The 12,631-nt window shown below is 41.4% G+C and overlaps 1 pseudogene; it reads right to left on the bottom strand.

Moving 5' to 3' along the window:
- Positions 1 to 11,035: 11,035 nt before the first annotated feature.
- On the bottom strand, positions 11,036 to 12,168 carry LOC146288758 (uncharacterized; annotated as a pseudogene).
- Between the last annotated feature and the right edge of the window lie 463 nt (positions 12,169 to 12,631).

Below are 12,631 nucleotides of genomic sequence, written 5' to 3'. Positions count from 1 at the left end.
TATTGTTCAAACATACCATAGTAACCGTTACTAACGCGGAGACCTTGGACAAGCCATTTTGTCAGGCGCATTGATCTTTGATTGATATTTATAAAAGTGAAACAAGTAGTAATACAGGATGTAATGTAAGCGATGGATAGGGCTCGAGCATATTGCCAACGTAAAGTCCAGACCAAGGACACTTATGTTTGCTCAAATATGTTAATTCCTGATTTGTGAATCAATTATATTTGATATGCATTTTTTGTATTAGATGCGTGTTAGCCTACTACTGTTTGTAACTTAATTTATTTGTTTATCAATAGACGTAGTTTAATCCACTATAACCTATTTAACCAGGCAGAATCATTTAAGAACAAAATTCTTATTTACAAAGATGGCTTGGCAAAAAGCAGAAGCTTTTTGAGGGAATAGGGAATCGGGCTAGTGATCTGAAAGTTGCCTGTTCGATTCCTGGCCGTGCCAAATGACGTTGTGTCCTTGGGCAAGGCACTTCACCCTACTTGCCTCGGGGGAATGTCCCTGTACTTACGTAAGTCGCTTTGGATAAGAACGTCTGCTAAATGACTAAATACAAATATGTATGATACGAATGCGATTCTATCCTCGTTCAACAAAGCCAATTCTAGCTAGCTAGCAAGTCAGCTACTTAGTAGGCTAGTTCAAGGCTGGGTTCTGGACAGCTGCGTATCACTTTGCATAACTGTCTTTGGGGATTTAATGTTGTTGTGCAATTATGATTTACCCTGCAGTGCACAAACAACACTGGTCTTTAATGGTATTGTCAGAGAATGTTTAACAGGGGAGAACTGCCACCCTCGGGAAATTTCTGGGTTCTGAACTGGTTGCAGTTCCACCAAAGAACTATACTCTCTGGTTCCACTACAGTTTCATGAGGGCGCTAACCATAGAAATATATGTCTATGGCGCTAACGGTCCAGTGCAGAATGAATGGAGGTCTATGGAAAAAAACCTCAAAATCCACTTTTCTCAGGATAAAATTTTTTGTCTAGTAATTTGAATTCTGAATGTGAAAGGGGAGGCAAAAAAAATACACACCGCTGAGTGTTAGATTTTTTTAAAGTCGCCTTTCTGTTCTAAAAAGCCTTTGAAAATGTCATTGACATCATACACATCGTACGTCCAGAGCTATTGCTTGACGGCAAGTTCTGGTTACTTCCACTTTTCTCTCGAGGCATCGACAATACAGCTGACAGGTTACGGTGCGTTCACACTGCAGCGACGCGAATCGCTTGCCATCGCTCGCCTTCCCACAGTTCACCACGCTCGGGGGCGTTTCAAACAGATTCATGTAGAATGTAGTTCTCTAAAGTCACTGTTGTAGTTGTAATGGCCAAGTGTGCAGACTTGGGTTTACGTACTCGCAACATCGATCAAAATACAACTTGTACACAAAATACAAAACTGTTTAATAGACATACACGTTGACATGTGTAAAAAACTTTTTATTATATTACTCAGTCTCTGCTAATCTGTCGATACGAAAGGGAGTTCCAGCCGGGCTAGCTAGTTACTACAGAACAAAGTTACGTAATGTCACTAGATGTCAATTAGAAAGTACAAGCACCAACAACTTCGGCAACCTTGCGCCATGCTTCGTTTTTTTTTTATTAATGTATCGTACAGGACTGGGTAAGCAGCCACACAAACGATTAGTTTCTCCTCCACCTTGAAACCTAGAAATGTTTACCATGGTTGCCACGTTACGAGAAACAAGAAAACACTCCGATTGGCCATCGCAAGCGAAAATCGCTCCTCATTTGCATAAAGTTGAGAAAATCTCAACTCTGTCGCGTCGCGTCGCTACCCACAATGCACCACGCAAGCGATTCGCCTGGCTCCATAGAAAATGAATGGAAAACATGTTGTCGCTCGCGTCGCTGCAGTGTGAACGCACCGTTAGGCTCTCCCTGTCAATACACATGCTAGAAAGAGTTTTGGCTTGCTAATGTTGTTGCTAATGTTGCTAATGTTCTGACATTCTGGTTCTGCTTCGGATGCCATCAAGCGGGATCTCTGGTCGTAGTCAGTCCTTCACTAACCAATCAGCATTCGTTAGCAGAATGCTAGCGTGTTATGGGCAACAACGACTTACCCTGTAAGAAATTGAAAGGACATAAGTACTCGTTCTTTCAACTTTTGACCTGTAATACATGTTGAACATGCAAAAACTACAATCAAATCTGAGATTTCTCAACGACAATCAGGCGAAAGAGACAAATTTAGCCATTTAGCTCCATAGACTCCCATTCATTTTGCACCTGACCGCAATCACTCCCAGTGGAACTCTGGTGGAACTGCAACAAAATTCGGTACAATGGGGCTTAATAGGGAGTGGAAAGGCTCTCCTTAAAAATTAGTTACGTTTGTTAATTGTAATTGCAGAAAATGTTGACTGCATTCCCGCTAAAATGTACTTTTATGAAACGAGAGTAGATGACAACATAACTCACTTTTTAGTGTTGGGGTTCACTTAAGAAGCTTAAAAATGCATACACTATTTGTTAATAAAACAACTATTTCAATATTGTATTCCTCCAACAGATATAGGTTTTCATCAGTTTAAATGTATCAAAGTTTTGTCCAACCATCTTTTCTTTTTTTGCGAAGTCTTATTTTACCCATAATGCAAAGCACAACAGGCTATCTAAGTCAGTCTTACGTTAGTCACTGATAGTAAAGCTTTATGCAACAGGTAAATTGAAGTGTCTATGGCAAGTCGGACTTAAAGTTGCATTTAAGTCTAAGACTAGATCTATTTTTATGCAACTGGCCCCAGTCAAAGACAAATGTATCAGTTTAGCTCCATAGACTCCCATTCATTTTGCACTCGACCGCGATCACTCCCAGTGGAACTCTGGTGTAACTGCAACAAAATTCGGTACAATGGACCTTAATAGGGAGTGGACAGTCTCTGGTATTGTCATCAGCAACATTGATGCTGAGCTTGTGGGGTTTCACATTTTTCCATTGTGAGTGGTAGACATTGGCCTCGATTCTTATATTTTTGAATAATTTTACACCATGAACATACCACTCCTTAGCATACTGTAAATATTTCTGCCTGCTTCTCAAGGGATATTTTTTTCATCTTTAAAAACAGGTCTATTACCTGCTTTGGCAATTCAGATATGTGTATTTCTGCCATTACTTTCAATACGATGTCAGTGAAGGCTTGTCCTACGTAGCAACAGTAAGAGGGGTGGGACAAGTGACCTTTCACGTAAGCTATGCCCACCGTAGTTACCGTTTTTAGTCCGTCAAGCATTGCTTCTTTGTATAGCGGGTACTACTTTAAACTGCTGTATAAGTAGCATACTGTACCGGTCAGTGTAAGTGATTCTTTTTTAGATAATAATTTGAATTATATTCAAATCAACAAGGAAGGGGACATATCAATAATTATCAATAAGCAAAGCATACACTACACTTCAGTACACTACACTTCAGTACACTACATTTGTATTAGTAGAGGGCCAAGGTTACACTGCATTAACCTTGTGCTGCCTTTCGGGTCACAATGACTCATCGTTGTGCCGCGACAACTTTATTTATTGTACAGGCTCCTGTGTAGCCAGCGGAATAATTTAGAACGGTTTTGCTGCAATGACGCAGTAGGTGTCCATTATCATAGATATATATAAAAGCTAGATGTCTTACGGAGGCGTCTAGAATGTCCACACATGGCGGCCATCTTGCTACAGACAACTCGCTCACCCATAACATTGTGTTGATGCTACATGTACTTTTTAAATGACCATAACTTGCTCAATTTTCAACCGATTTTTAAACGGTTTGGTTTGCTATCAACGTCAGAGATGTTGTTATTCCACTGCATACTTATGAATAATTCTTTTTTTTAAAATATTTATATATAATTAAAGTATGGATATCAACAATTCATTGGTTAAGTGATAAAACCGATCCTCGGATTTAAATAATTATAATTATACCATGGTCTGGGTGAATACTCAATTCTGATTGGCTGCAGGGGTGTCCATTATCGGGTGATAACGGACACCTACTGCGTCATTGCAGAAAAACTGTCTTTTCACCGTTCTAAATTATTCTGCTGGCTACACAGGAGCCTGTACAAAATCCAAACTCAGCGGAAGCAACGCGGTGCGTCGGACGGTTCACGCCTCCGCATCGTCCATTATCAGGTGATATTGGACACCTCGTCGGGCATTATCCCTTACTAATTAACCTTGCTTAGTGTGCACACTGTTAGATCCAGTGGAGAACAATTCCACTGCTCATCTTACTGGTATGATGTTGCACCGATGCACCTGTGCACCGGTTGCTTTTCGCTTGGACATAACTTTCCTGCACACGTCACTGCTGATGCGTGCCCTTATAAGGAGCTGTTGGGGCGTGTATGTATGAAAATTCAGGAGCACAAGGACGCACTTTCAACTTAATAAAACTCTTCCCGGGGAGCACAGCTCAGAAAACTTCTGCTGCGTGGGAACACATTTTCAAGCGTTGATGAATTTGGCGAATGTCTTTTTCTTACGTTGTTTTTCCGAAGCCCATAAGAAACAATTCAGAAGAAATGTTTGAGAATGAGGCCCATTGTTACCAGGGAAGCACCACATCCTGAAATATATGTACATTTAGTTGGAAGCATTACTGTCATGGCCTCGCTTTAAAGTCACTTTAAGTAAAAACTGGCACAACTTCACCCATTCTCCCCTATAGGGCTTCAAATTGCATAGGCAGAAATTCCGGGAAAAATAGGAATTGTCCCCCCCAATAAATCACTGTAAACTAGGGCTGTGAAAAATAATGCGTTAACGCGTTATGATTAAATTACAGGATTAATTTGTTATTTTTGTTTAACGCATTTAACGTAATATAACCACAATTCCACCCAATCTGTAACTTCTGGATGAGAAGTTCGTGTTCCAAAAAAACTAAGATGGAACATCCAATAAAACCAAAGTGATGCACACTCTGCGGCAGGGCTCCAGATTGCGACCAAATGGTTGCATTTTGCGACCAGTTTTTGAGTCAGTGCGAGCATTTTTTACAAGCACTCGCGCATGTGCGACCTACAAATGTTGAATTAATTGGGTGTGCACAATGTCAGCACACGTTAGCAACAACGCAGATACGTCGTTCTAGTAAGACAGCGATATCAGCTTTCCTTCTGCATTAGTAACGTAGCTTAAAGTCTAGGAAAGTTGAGGCTATTTTTCGCTAGGTTCTAACGAACATGTCTTAATCTGCCAGACGAGTGGGTGCCCCTTCATTCTTTTGGTGAGCAGTTTCACGAGCACTTCTTACCCGGCGTCATGGAGCCTAGCAGCTAAATACTTATTTAGCACTAGCGTTGCTACTGTATCCCTGCCTGTGTTTGAGCTGTTGCGCTGTTATACTCGGCAAGTATCGTGTTGTGGTGTCGGTGCTTAAGCACTCCTAAAAAGGATCTAAAATTGCCACTGAATTGTACCCTGAATTGTACCCTCTCCAGTTACATTAATAAATGCATTGCAGGTCAATATAACGTGTGTGCCCCTTAATTTTCTGCTTGCGCACCTAAAATTTTCAGTCAGGGGCTACTGTGCTCCTGGTAAAAAAAGTCAGTCTGGAGCCCTGCTCTGCGGGAAGACGTTTTCGCTCTGGACAAGAGCGTCTGCTAAATGACTGAATGCTAAATGACTGAATGTTATCGTTTCACCGAAGCAATACCAGCCTAAAGTCACCTATACACCTCAACGCGAAGCATGCGTTGGTCGGCGAGGGGAGTTCAAGTAGAATGTGCCAAACCACCGAACAGTGTAGGGCCCTCACTAAGTCTGTCTGTGACAAGGTGACTAGCACAGTTGCCAAATGTATTGCAAAAAGCTGTAGACCGATTGATATTGTTGAGGACGAGGGGTTCACCAAAGTTTTGCGAGTGGCAACGGGTGACTCGAACATCAAGGTACCTCAAAATCAAAGACGCACGCTAATGACAAAAATTCGGAAAACCGGTAATATGTGATTAATCATGATTAATCCACAGAAACCTGTGATTAATTTGATTAAAAATGTCATTTCACAGCCCTACTGTAAACATAAGGACATTTAAATAATATTAATAATATACATTTAACTTACAATGTAGGCTCTGTGTTACAGCAGTAATTTTGGTGTCCCCCTCAGAAATTTCTCATGAGAAAATGTCATATAATTGTCCCCCCCCCAAAATTGATAGCAGATTTTTGCACTGTCAAAATGTTTTGGCAGTAATTAAGGTTACACCTTTAGTAACAAAACAGATTCAATGAGCAATGCATAGTAGATTTTCCTAGACATGAATAATTAGAATATACAACAGGGATCTAAAAAATATAACTTGTAATGTACTTTAAAAGTATTTTGACTGTTTTTGCTGTATAATAAAAGAAAATGTACATCCTACTCCAGAAGAAATGTATACATTTTTTGGTTTCTAAGCATACTTCTTATAAGTATATCAAAAGTTAACTATTTTCAAAGCATACATAAAAGTATATCAAACGTTAACTATTTTCTAAGTATACTTCTTAAAAGTATATCAAAAGTGAACTATTTTCTAAGTATACTTCTTAAAAGTATATCAAGAGTGAACTATTTTCTAAGAATACTTCTTAAAAGTATATCAAAAGTGAACTAAAAGTGTACTATCCATTTTAAGTACACTTATAGTATACTTTAATATACTAGAGCTAAATATGTACTGTTGTGTAGTTGGCTAGTATTTAATCTTTTGTCATGGTCTAGCTAGAGCTAACGCTATGTTAGATGTAAAATAATTTCAGCAAAACTGGATTACTTACTGGATTAATTACTAGGATGATTAACTACTGCTTTATCATACTTGTATATAGTGGCTAGATACAGCGTCAGTTGACAACATAACGTTAGTTTTTGTAGACTACCTACCTGCCCTCTAGCTCTATCTAGTTGAACTTTACAGCGGTTAGTTTAGTTTGTTGGTAATAGTAACTCTAAAAGCTAGAGACTATTAAGATAATATTAGAAGTAGGCCTAATCATACTAGTAAATAGTAATTATCATTTTTTAATCCAGTTTTGCGAATGTAATCTCACATCTAATAGCTAGGTAGGTAACGTAGTCTAGGGCTTCAGAGAGAGTACAATAGCAACACAGTAGGTAGGCTACGTTGAAACAGACAAAAATATGTTTGTTGATCTTTAATATGTCAAAAGATCATTGAATTACAGCTGTTTAAGCTTTGCCCGAATCGAACAAGCCATGCTACAGGATATACAGCTTTTTTTTTTTTTTTACAGAAACTGACCAAAGTTTCTCAGCCTTGCGGGGTAGCTCATTGGGTTGAAACGTTGGTTTGCAAAGCATATGGTCACAGGTTTGAATCCAGGCACAGTCTTTTGGCCTGTCATAATTTTGATTACTTGTTTAGTTAAACTGGCATTCTGAAATACCATGCAGAATTTCATGCAATTTAACCTTAAAATGTCAACCTTTGTCCCAAAGCTGACAAAAAAACGCAAAGATTTGTGGAAAATAGTTTGGTTACAACAGCCGTGCGAGGGATTTCAGTTGTTGTGTTCGTTCAATTAGATGTTTGTAATGTTATTGTTGGTTAGTTAATATCATCTTGTTGGTCACCCTGATTGTGTATGTTGTGTAGTTTAATGAGACCAGAGAGTCGGCTGCTAAACCATCACAGGCTATTCTTGCAAGGAGCTGAATGCTGTCCTAGCCCAGTTGCCCACATGACTACAGTTAGTTGTGCATGACACATGAGTAATGTATTTGCTTAAAGATGATGTAGGCAGTGTTGTTGAGAAGCACTTTTAGTCATAACTGACAAACTAAACTTACATCTTGATAGCAACCAATACGTCTAAAGGTTTGACGGTACTACAAAAACAATCCGAAATCTGTGGGCATCGTAGGACTGTAATAAATATGACAAATCATTAAGACCGTTCCGGTTCCGGATGACCAAGCTTCTCACCCTATCTCTAAGGAAGCCCGGACACCCTACGGAGCTCATTTCGGCCGCTTGTATTTGCGATCTTGTTCTTTTGGTCACTACCCATAGTTTGTGACCATAGGTGAGGGTAGGAACGTAGATCGACTGGTAAATAGAGAGCTTCGCCTTTCAACTCAGCTCCTTCTTCACCATGACGGAGGGTGATGGGGGTGAGTGGGCCTGTATTCCTGTATTAAACCAAGGTTTTCTTAAGGTAAGAACAGAATTTACGCACACCCAAGAGCACTCTTAAAATATTTCTCTCCTTTATAATTTTCCAACTAATAATTTTCATAATTTTACACTTTTTTTGTTTGTTCTAATAAATACACACTACACTTAAACTTCTGCTCATTTGTAAAGCACTTGGAATTTCTATTGTGTATGAATTGTGCTAGGCCTATATAAATACAATATTTTACAATCGCTATGACAGTTTTTTCAATACCTTTAACAAGTTTCCTAAACTCTTAACACAGTGAGCACAACATCCATCTGTGTAGGCTATACAATTAACACATTTCTTGTTGCTTTGACACAAAATGCATAGAGTAAATACAAATTTTAAATACTTGAACTTCCTTTACACACAACTTCAACCAAGACCAAAACAATAAATTTTTACTGCCCAATTTACGAATGCTTTAACACTGTCGGCAAAACAGATAACATCATGTTCAAAACCTAAATAGTTGGGTAAAGTCAAAGGGAACAGCTGTTTATATTGTGAATTGAAACACAAATAAATTCCCAGTATTTTATTCCATTGCTACTGAGAAACAGCTGAAGTTATGCAAATACTGTACATCACAGCTGATTCCTAACTAGGAAACACTTAGGTGTTGAGGTTCTTTTAATTGCATGACCATATGGTATAGACAGTAAAGAGGACCTATTTGGGCTGATCTGGTGTGGAAAAAGAACAATATAGAGCAAAACAAGAAAGTAAGAATACAGTAATGCCTGCACAAGGGAGAGGAAGACAAGTACCAGGACAAGGGAAAGGAAGACAAGTACCAGGACAAGGGAGAGGAGTGGGACAAGGGCAAGGGAGAGGAAGACAAGTACCAGGACAAGGGAGAGGAAGACAAGTACCAGGACAAGGGAGAGGAGTGGGACAAGGGAGAGGGAGAGGAGTTAGAATGTGACGGTGCTCAGAGAAGGGCCAGAGCTAGGGCAATACTGTAAATGGAAGCTATATTGCATATTTCTTGTCCTGTTGCAAAATAAGTCTTTACTGCAGCAATTATGTTTCTGTCTTCTTTTTTTCAATACAGTAATCGTACATTCTATAAAGCTACTCTGAGATGGGTCATTAAAAAAACTGCAAACTAGCCTTGCTTTGCCTTCAAATCAAATAAATTATGGTATGCAATTACTCATGCAGTGAACGCTGTATCTGGAGAAGTGTGCAGAACTGATGAAGTGAAAAAATAAATGGTTTAACTTTAATTTGAATTCTTAAGCAAAAAAACAGCTTAGAAATCAGTTGACTGTTACAAATATCCATGAGGACTGCTCTTGGTAAGCCTACTCGTTGCTCTCTGCAAATAAATCGGTATGGTCAAGGAAGATGTGATCCCTCCTTAGGGAACGATCTGCAACATTTTGCAGCAGCAATAAATACGCCATTGTGTGGTGTAGTCCTGGTGTACGGAATAAGCCTACTTTGGGTTAAGTCACGTATTATTTGATTGCAAAGTTCCTTGTTAACATGCATCGGTTTTATTTACTGCTTTGTATCCACAGCTGATGCTATTAAATATGATGTGTCGTTTGTCGCTAAATTCTTGCAGCTGTACCTCCACTTCAGAATTATTGGTAAGTTTTTCTGCCTTTTGTCGAGGCCTCCACCGTCTTTACCACGTCGTTTTGACATTTCTCTGTGTGCACACGGCCCTACCATTTCATGCCCTTTTATGGGAATTAACGGGGCGTTTACCTATGCTAAACAGGAGCAATGGGGCACGAGCTTTCAACTTACGAAATATTGGGATTCATCATTCTAAGAACACACCTGCGAACAATTCTGCTGTTTAAGAACACCATGAATCACACGTAGATTTTTCTTAGGAACTTTCTTAAGAACAAATTTAAGAAATAACTTAGGAAGATATTGGTGAATGAGGCCCATTGAGCTCACCACAAGAATTTGCATCACTCATTTTGGTCGGAGTTTACATGGCACCGGGTCCACAGGTTAAAGAGGCCCAACGCATTCTTGCCGACCAGATTCTGAGTATGGAGCGAGCAAACCCGCACTCCATTGTTATCCTACTCGGCGACTTTAACAAAGGTAATCTCAGCCACAAACTCCCTAAATACAGACAATTCATCAAATGGCCAACCAGAGTAGAGAACACTGGATCACTGCTACACTACAGTCAGTAGAGCCTACCTCGCTGCCCCTCGTGACATCATACATCCGCTTCTGTGAGGACTGCTGTATTCTAACATGCACCAGGGTGAACATCAACAATGACAAGCCCTGGTTCTCAGCAGAGCTCAGAAGGTTGAGGTCAGAGAAGGAGAAAACATTTAGGAGTGGTGATAGAGACAGATTCAAGGAGTCGAAGAACAGGTCTAGCAAGGCGGTGAGAGAGGCTAAACAACTGTACTCAGAGAGACTGAAGCACCAGTTCTTTGCTAACGACTCTGCTTCTGTCTGGAGAGGGCTCAGGCAGATCACCAACTACAAGCCCAGAGCCCCCCCCACTCCACTAACGACTCCCGCCTGGCCAACGACCTGAACGAGTTCTACTGCAGATTTGAAAGACAATTGGACTGTCCTGATCTACCTCCTCCCACCCATGTGGCCTCCCCTCCTCTACAGTGACGACTCTCTCCATTCAGGAAGGTGAAGTTAACAGACTTTTCAAGAGGCAGAACCCCAGCAAAACAGCTGGGCCGGACTCTGTCTCTCCTGCCACCCTCTAGCACTGCGCTGACTAGCTGTCTCCAGTGTTTACCAACATCTTTAACTCCTCCCTAGAGACATGCCATGTGCCAGCCTGTCTCAAGTCATCCACCATCATCCCTGTGCCCAAAAAGCCAAGGCCAACAGGACTTAATGACAGACCCGTCGCCCTGACCTCTGTGGTGATGAAGTCTTTTGAGCGCCTTGTGCTGGCACACCTCAAACCCATCACAGACCCTTTCCTGGACCCACTGCAGTTTGCCTACAAAGCCAAGAGGTCGGTGGATGATACCGTTGACATGGCCCTCCACTTCACCCTAGAGCACCTGGACTCCCCAGCATCCTACCCCAGGATCCTGTTCGTGGATTTCAGCTCTGCCTTCAACACCATCATCCCCGCCCTGCTTCAGGACAAGCTCTTCCAGCTGAACGTGCCCGAATCCACTTGCAGGTGGATCACAGATTTCCTGTCTGACAGGAAGCAGTGCGTTAACCTGGAAACACAAGTCTCTGACTCCCGGTCCATCAGCACTGGATCTCCTCAGGGCTGCGTCCTTTCCCCTCTGCTCTTCTCCCTGTGTCTCAACAGCTGCACCTCCAGTCATCCATCTGTCAAACCTCTGAAGTTTACGGACAACACCACCCTCATTGGGCTCATCTCTGATGGGGACGAGTCTGATTATAGGTGGGAAGCTGACAACCTGGTGACCTGGTGTAACCAGAACAACTTAGAGCTCAATGCTCTTAAGACAGTGGAGAAGGTTGTGGACTTCAGGAAGAACACAGCCCCACTCACCCCCATGACCCTGTGCAACTCCCCAGTCAACACTGTGGAGTCCTTCCGCTTCCAAGGCACCATCCTCTCCCAGGACCTCAAGTGGGAACTGAACATCAGCTCCCTCACCAAGAAAGCACAACAGAAGATGTACTTCCTATGGCAGCTGGAGAAATTCAACCTGCCAAAGACAATGATGGTGCACTTCTGCACAGCCATCATTGAGTCCATCCTCACCTATTCCATCACCATCTGGTACGCTGCTGTCACTGCCAAGGAGAAGAACAGACTGCAGCGTATCATCCGCACTGCTGAGAAGGTGATCGGCTGCAATCTGCCTACCCTCGAGGACCTGCACACCTCGAGGACCCTGAGGCGAGCGAGGAAGATTGTGGCCGACCCCTCCCACCTTGGCCACTCCCTGTTCCAGGTACTCCCCTTCAGCAGAAGGCTGTAGTCCATCAGAACCAAAACCTCACGCCATAACAACAGTTTCTTTACATCTGCTATTGGCCTCCTCAACAAGGCCAAGGACTCCCACTGACATTCATTAATTATTTAACCCAGTATCTGATTGCACTATGTTGACCACTTATGCTGCTCATTCTGATAATGCTGATAGTGTAACTGAGACGACACAGTAAATAATTCCTCTTTCAAGTAATAAGCCTCTTTGAAGTGTTGAGCATCAAATTAGCTGCACGGTCTGTGATCTTGGGACAAAGACACTTTTTGTGTTTTGATAATTCAGAAATTCGGTCAAATAAAATCTATAAAATAGACGTAATGAGTGGCACATAACGTGAGGTAACATGGCATTTTATTTTGTTTGAGTTTTAACTTGTCCAGTTGGCACGGTTGCCAGGTCTGTGTGACAAAACCAGCCCAATGGCCAATAAAACCAGCCCAAAAACCAGCCCAATAT

Source organism: Hypomesus nipponensis, chromosome 5, assembly GCF_054491055.1.
Source record: "Hypomesus nipponensis isolate SF chromosome 5, ASM5449105v1, whole genome shotgun sequence".
In the NCBI taxonomy this organism is placed as follows: Eukaryota; Metazoa; Chordata; class Actinopteri; order Osmeriformes; family Osmeridae; genus Hypomesus; species Hypomesus nipponensis.
This window is presented reverse-complemented; position numbering and strand designations above follow the sequence as displayed.